A 7,354-nucleotide genomic window follows, 5' to 3' on the forward strand; every position below is an offset into this window, starting at 1 on the left:
GATGGCATGCCTAACTCAGGGGGCAGACCGGAAAAGGAAAAAAAACAAAACTCTTTTATGTACTTCCATCCATGGATAAATAGGTAATTTTCTTTTCTTCAGTGGTTAAATATATAAAGAAAAATTAACAAAATGAGAAAATATGTTTTCTTTAAAAAGGTTTTTTGATCGTTATTGACTTTCTTGCAAAAACAGGGGGAAAAATGTTTTCAAAAAAAAATAAATAAATAAAAGGAACTTTTCTCTTTTTTTAAAGAGTATAGTACAAAAACTTAAGTTAAATGAACCAAGGATGATGTTTCTTATCTATCCTTATCTAAAGGTCCCTCTGTGTAGGAGAGCAGAGGTCAGAGTGTCAAATATTCTCCATGCTTTTTTATCTACTCCTGTTTTTTCAGTTTTGCAGCCTTATTTATACACTAAATCTTTGTTACCTCCCACATCACCTTTTAAAACACGTGTGGAGAGGTCACACACACACAGGCAGAGCATGCAAACCCCACACAAAGGCCCTTGGTCAAACCTGGATTTGAACTGGTGACCATCTTGGTGGGAGGCAACAATTATAGCCACTTCCCCACCATGTTCTGATTTCCAATGCGTTTGTTTCTGAATTTAGTTTAGATACTGGTAAGTTAACAGGCACAATATACATTAATAAGCATTGCTGTAAATGCACCACAACTATTTTCCGTCTGTAGTCCCCGGGAGATGTATCTTGATTAGTCCCCAATGGGAGATCAATAAAGGTACAGACAATGATCTTTATTGCCTAGTTTGTGCTTTTCCTTCGTGTCTTCTCTGTCGTTGTCCTCATTCTGCAGATATCCATGACTCCTGGGCTGCAGGATTCTGCTGCAGTTGCAAAGCTCATGTGCTTATTATTATGCTATGATTGATATTTATCTAATTCTTTTTGCAAAAATGAATGCTAATGCTTGTGTAAATAACCTTATAATACTATGAAGATAGCACAACTGATTATAATTGAACTTAGTAATACAGATATACATATTTCTGCTCCTGGTCTCACTCTCTTCTGTCACTACCTCATCTCCCTCTCTCCTCCTGAGATGATTTGGTGTAGAAATTAGTTTGATTTGATTTAATCAGAACATATGCAGGTCTTGTCTTTTTTTACTGTTTATTTGACACAAAACACAAAAGAAAACACAACAGAGTCTAAAAACAACAACACAATTAAAACTCCCCATCCTATGTCTCCATACACAGTGACGAGGGCTGGATACAAGGTAGAAATTATGTTTACCGCAGTTCCGTCATTTAATTTTCCATTGACAGATCCATATTAATGTTATCAATGTTTGTACTAATCCATTGAATTTGTGTGATTGTGTGCAGAGGTTTCCAACCTAATGATAGCGCTATTTTTGTTCATTTTAATGAGGCGGAGGGTGGGTGGCACAGCATCGTACAGTTTTATCCCTGAACATCACACAGAATGACAAAGCTTTTTTTTTTTACATCCCCTACATATGTAATATATATACATGTAGGAACCCAGGGTGCATTTTAGAGATGATAGTATTTCTATTAGAGCTCTGTCTCGTGGAATATGCTGCTTTTCAAACCACCGTCTGTCTGTTTTTTCTTTCTTCTGGCAAAAGGGTACAGGATAGTAATAACTAAATAACATTACTTTAAAAACACAATTTTGACCTTCAAATAATGTCTTACAAGGTGAATGTCACTTCTGTCAAACCCTGAGCAGGTCCCATGATGACACAAAAAGGATTTAATTTACAGCAAGTTTCTGATATCTTGAAAAAATAAAACTCATCTCATCATATTTGTATAAAAGGATACAACAAATGTCTTCTGACAAGGAGCAGTGGACAATATATGACATATATTTTATATAATTCAGAGTATAAGAGTTGTAACACAATACTGTTTCCAAACTGTAGGGGGACCCGAGAGCAAATCCTACATTGTGTTGTTGGTAGGAATGTGTCCTATTCCCTGAGTCCAGACTTGTACTGCCACCTGATGGCAAAGTGGGATACTACAGAACCCTGACGCGTGAGTACACCAGGGTTCCACGCACATGCCGCACGTGCCACAGTGCACGTTGCATTACGCGGACCCTGGTACCCACGGGTTTCAGTCTGCCCCTGCTCAGCCGAGCAGTTTCTGTCTTGTGATTGGTCAGCTACAGAGTGTATTCACACTCTATTGTGATTGGCCAAAACCAGAGGCATGTAATAAATGGCCTAAACAAGTGTTTGTTATGAAACTTTAGGGCTTCATAAACGAGGTAATGACTCAGATACACACACAAAAGCTACCTTAATTGGAGTTCCCGTTCTACCCTGAAGTGTCTTAGACACATACATTAACACAGCAAATATGTTTACGATGCACTATATGTTTGTGTCCACATATATTGTAACTAGGTACACAATGCCCTATAATTAAGTTTACGGAAGCTGCAGGCTTTACCTCAAGCATTGCCTTCTCCATCTTCGGTTGACCATAGTGTATGCATCGGTTGTATAGGAGGAGGAGCCTTTAAGAAGTGCGGTCTTGCTCAGGGAGCTTCTCTGGAATTTGGCTGAAGCTCTCCCAAGCGAAAAACTGTTGCGCTTGGAATTGACACTTGGCTTGGAACAGAATAAAGATCTCTTTGTTTGGTGAAAAGTCTTGTGTCACAAAGTCTCATTCTGCATCTTCATCTCATCACCTGGCGTTCTGAGGAAAAAGGAAGCCTGACTAAACGACAACCCCCCCCTTAAGCAGCCATAAATGTTATTAAAAAGTTTTGATAAAAGGCTGTACTTTTTCATAAAATAATGACAGTGTATTGGTTTGACAAGCGAGCAATAGTACAATGCAATCGTGGACAACTGTGACATTCTACCACCAAAAAGCACTTGTCTTTGCCAATAAATAAAATGAAGAATGCCACCAGTACATCTCTGTTGATCAGAGGGTGTAAATAATCAGGCATCCACTGTTTATTTGAGGTATGATCAATGGACATGGATCAACAGGTCCCACTCTCCCTCCCTCTGTGAGCATAGAGCCACAGCACCCTCAGTATCACCACCACGGACTGTCCACATAAAAATCAGTCTACATTAATCTGTTTTTTAATTATTATTATTATTGTTCACATAGAAACATCATTTTGGGAGCCCTGAAATAAAAAAAAAAATGAAAATGCCACCCTTGCATTTTCACGATGTCATAATCCCACGTCTCGTGATTGCATTTGTTGTCGCTTAACTCCGTTGTTGTCATCTCCCTCTTCTTGAATTTGGATTTTGTTTGGTATTTTCTCTTTATGATAAATGTTATTTTCTTTGTGCAGACGTTTCCTCAAACACCGTGTTTACAGCTTTCCACAGCTTCACATTCTTATAGCAGGTAGTTCATTCTCCTCTGTCTGTTGAAAAATTTGTATGGATGGAAAATTTTGTACAACTGTAGTGTGTGTGTGTGTGTGTGTGTGTGTGTGTCACATTACAATACAGTTAGAGTAGAGGCAGTTTTTTATAGACTGGGTGGAAACGTTGATTGCTGTGCTGCTGAGGAAATGAAGAAGTGAGACTGCAACTTTCCAAACACTTACCTCTCCAACTTCTCAAAGGAGAGATGGCCAGACACACCATGTCAGCACAGACAGAAGGAGAGAGGAATTCAATCATGCACCACAGATGCCCCCTCCTCCACCTCCTCCACCTCCACCACCTCCACCACGCATTTACAATAACCCCCTCCACTCTTTCCCTAGTCCCCTTTATCATTTTCTCGCATTCTTTTTCATATTTTTAGGTCACCTCATTTAAGCTGCATTCATACATTTTCAATATCTTTATGTATGAATCTGTCTGCCTCCACACCAACCCCTGGTCGCACCCCATGCCCCTCCCCTACACTCCCCCTTTTGTTATTTCCCCCTTCTCTCTCCTTCCTTTCTTATCCTTTTCTCACATCTTCCTTCCTTCTTCCCTCTTTTTCTATCTCCATCCTTCCTTCCATCCCTTCCTCTCTCCAACCTATTACTGTAATCCATCACTCTTCCATCAGGCACCATGCAAACAGGCCTCTCGGTCTCCATAGCAACCGACTCTGCCCGGCAGTGCGCAGTCCCTCTCTGATTGGCTGGCAGGACCTAGGCAGTCTCACTCTATCTGGGAGATGTGGTAATTGGCTGGGAAGTCATACACACATGAACATATGCGCACACACACACACACGCAAAGGTTTGTGCAGCTATTCTTCTTAGGACACTGCATTGACTTAATTTCCTAACCCTAACCTTAATTTAACCACATTTCACATCTGAGGACTACTGTTCCTTGTTCCTTCCTTGTTCAATGTTTATCCCAAAAATACTTCTAATACAAAAATTCTACTGGGTTTTGAATGGAAAGCACACACTAACATGCACACGCACGCACGCACACACACACACACACACACACACTGTGGACTCTTGCGGATCTTTTTTGGCACACCAGGACCAAAACTTAGTGCTAATGAGGCACAGCTTAATTTCTGAAGAACTGGTTATTTCTGGTTATTAACTGGTAACATTTTGTATAGGCTGTGTCCTCATAGGTAAAGGATTCCATATGCATAGGCTAGCAGGGCTTGGAGATAGTGGGCAGGATTTTGGAAGGTTGGAGCTTTGCCAAAGGATGGATGGCGGTAGTGTTTTTTCAGAGCATATTGTTAAAAATACCTATGTTCCCCGAGGAGGTAAGTGAGTACCAGTTTTCAATTTCCTTGCGTCTGGAAGGAAGCAGGGAAGAGGAAGAAAAAAAAAAAAAACCTAGAATTGTTGATCAGCTTGACTTCACCCTGCTGCTGCTGTTCAGCCAGGTCTGGCCAACACAGCAGCTATGATGAATGTCTCATCTCTAGGAATATATCACAAATAACAAAACTCTACCTGCCCTGAATAGCAAAAGTCTTCTCTTCTGCAGTGTTGTACAGGATCAATTGGGATGTTTTGTCAAACATCCATACATTTTTCAGGCCAATTAAAGAAGTTAAACAATGCTTTCCCTAAATTGTATGTCTTTTTTTTTTTTTTTTTCAAAATGCTAGTGTATCTTTGGAGTGTGCAAACAAAAGGGCTTCAGTGAACCTTTACAGCTGCAAAAATGTGCCAAACTGTAAATGAAACTGACACTGAAAAAACGCTTGGAGAGATTTTTATCTGCACAGGGAAAAGAGGGGAAATGTTGGAGATGTTCATTTACAACACCTTCAGACCTGTGGGATAAAATGTTAAATTGACTGTAATTGCCCTAGGCAATGACTCAGACCAACAGACAGACAAACGGACACACTGAGGGACAGTGGAGATGCATACAAACAAACAAACAAACAAACACACATGCAATATACAACAGAGGCAGAGGTCATTTCTCAATCTGAACTTTTTAATGGAAAATGACTTGTGGGAAGAGAAACTGGGTAAATTGAGAAAGCTGGATGAATCCACAGAGAATGACTGACAGCAGAGATGGCAGCAATGTAGTCACAGTCCACATTTCATATCATCCAGGTACCAGTACCAGACAAAGAAAGAGAGAGAGAGAGAGAGAGAGAAGGAAGGGGGGTTAAAAATGTCCAAAAAAGATTTCATCTTCCTCTCATTAAGTAAAAAATACAAATTAAAAACTCATCTTTATCCAGTGTTATTTACAACATATAGTCTTGATCAAAAAAAACATGAATTTAAAAATAAATACACACATTCACCCATACATACTTACAGATCGTATCTTATTTTTGGGGAAGAAACAAAAGTGCAAGCAAGTTCACAGAACGGCAATTTACAAGAATGGTGACGTCTCAATCACCTGAATGAGCCTATAAAGAAATGGGACTCTGACATCGACTTAAAGGCCTGGAGGTTTCTGCTGTGGTAACACATTATTAAACACCCATCCCCTCCATTGTCTTGCCCACCTTGGTTGGAGCAAGCCCAGTGTTATCCCCACCCTAATCATAGAGTACAATCAGAGGAAGTGTGACTCCACCAGGTCTCTTCTACTTAGTGGCAGGAAGATTTCTATAGAAGCTTTTCAAGCACCGTTGACATCGTCCATTATTTAAATCTCATCACCAGCAGTTCATTTTTTGAACTATAGCTTTACCACCAATCTACATGTCACATCTGATTGACTAGTTGAAATAAACATTTCTGGTTCTGGTTCAAAACATTGATATTACACACTACGTACAGAGAATTCTTGATCCAAGTGGCTTGTGTGAAATGTGTGCACTTGCCCACATGCTTTTTTTTTTTTTTTTTACCTGAAACCAAACATTCATGCATCAGTGGAGGTACACTGAGGTGAGGGATCGCAAAGCATTAGCACCTAATGCCGTTCCATAGCTGCTGGTTCCATACATTCTCACAAGATATCCAGAACTTGTACTTAAATAAATGTGCCGCAGCATCAGATGTTTGTTGCTGTTTTCAACCTGTTCCACACTTTTGATATGTATAAAAAAATATGAAATACTGCATGAAATGCTAATTAGTTCCCCTTAATTAAGTCTCTTATTTACAGTTATTATCTCCAAGCTTAAATCACACATATCACTGAACAAGTATCTTCTGTAGACTCTGTGAACAATTGAGATGAAAATCATGAATCATGAAAACATCCTCTAAAATTAAAGACAACTAGAAGAAAAACCTGGCTGAAATCAATTCCTTTAAGACAAGCTCAGACTTAACATTTCAGCCAATTCTCTAAGAAATACAGTATCATCGTGTTTTGAATGTGAGAATCTTTTAAAAACAAAATTTGACTTGATACGGATTCTGCTTACTTCAGCACCAACACCAAGGGCCCAAATGCAGATTGAAAATGTTTCTGTGTGTTGCTCGAGCATACACACATAGGCACTTGTCCTAGTAGTGTATTTGGCCTTCTTCTGGTGATACTTTGGATTAGGTGGGTTTTTATTTTATCCTTTAAAAACAAATTAAGTATTAAGTTTTATACAAGATTAAAGCTACAGTAGGCAGGTTTTTTTTTTGGCTTTACTGATCAGTCGTTTTCAATAAACTTTCAGCGTAACATATAGTATACATATACATATATATAATATACATATAATATTGATTTAAGCATTCAAAAATATTGTTTTTTATTGTTTGAAAATACACTTGTACTTTGCACTCCCTCACTTGTTTTGTTTGGAGATTCTGACCAATGGCGGACCGTAGGAAGCTGCCTGCTGATTGGCTACTGAGGTTTGGAATTAGTCACAGACTTCGAGTTGCTGTCCGTCTGGAAATGACAATTGTATGTAACGTTTGTCAGATTATAAACGTTACGACACATTAAAATTATTTTGT

The sequence above is a fragment of the Microchirus variegatus genome (assembly GCF_963457635.1).
Source record: "Microchirus variegatus genome assembly, chromosome: 3".
NCBI classification, from domain to species: Eukaryota; Metazoa; Chordata; class Actinopteri; order Pleuronectiformes; family Soleidae; genus Microchirus; species Microchirus variegatus.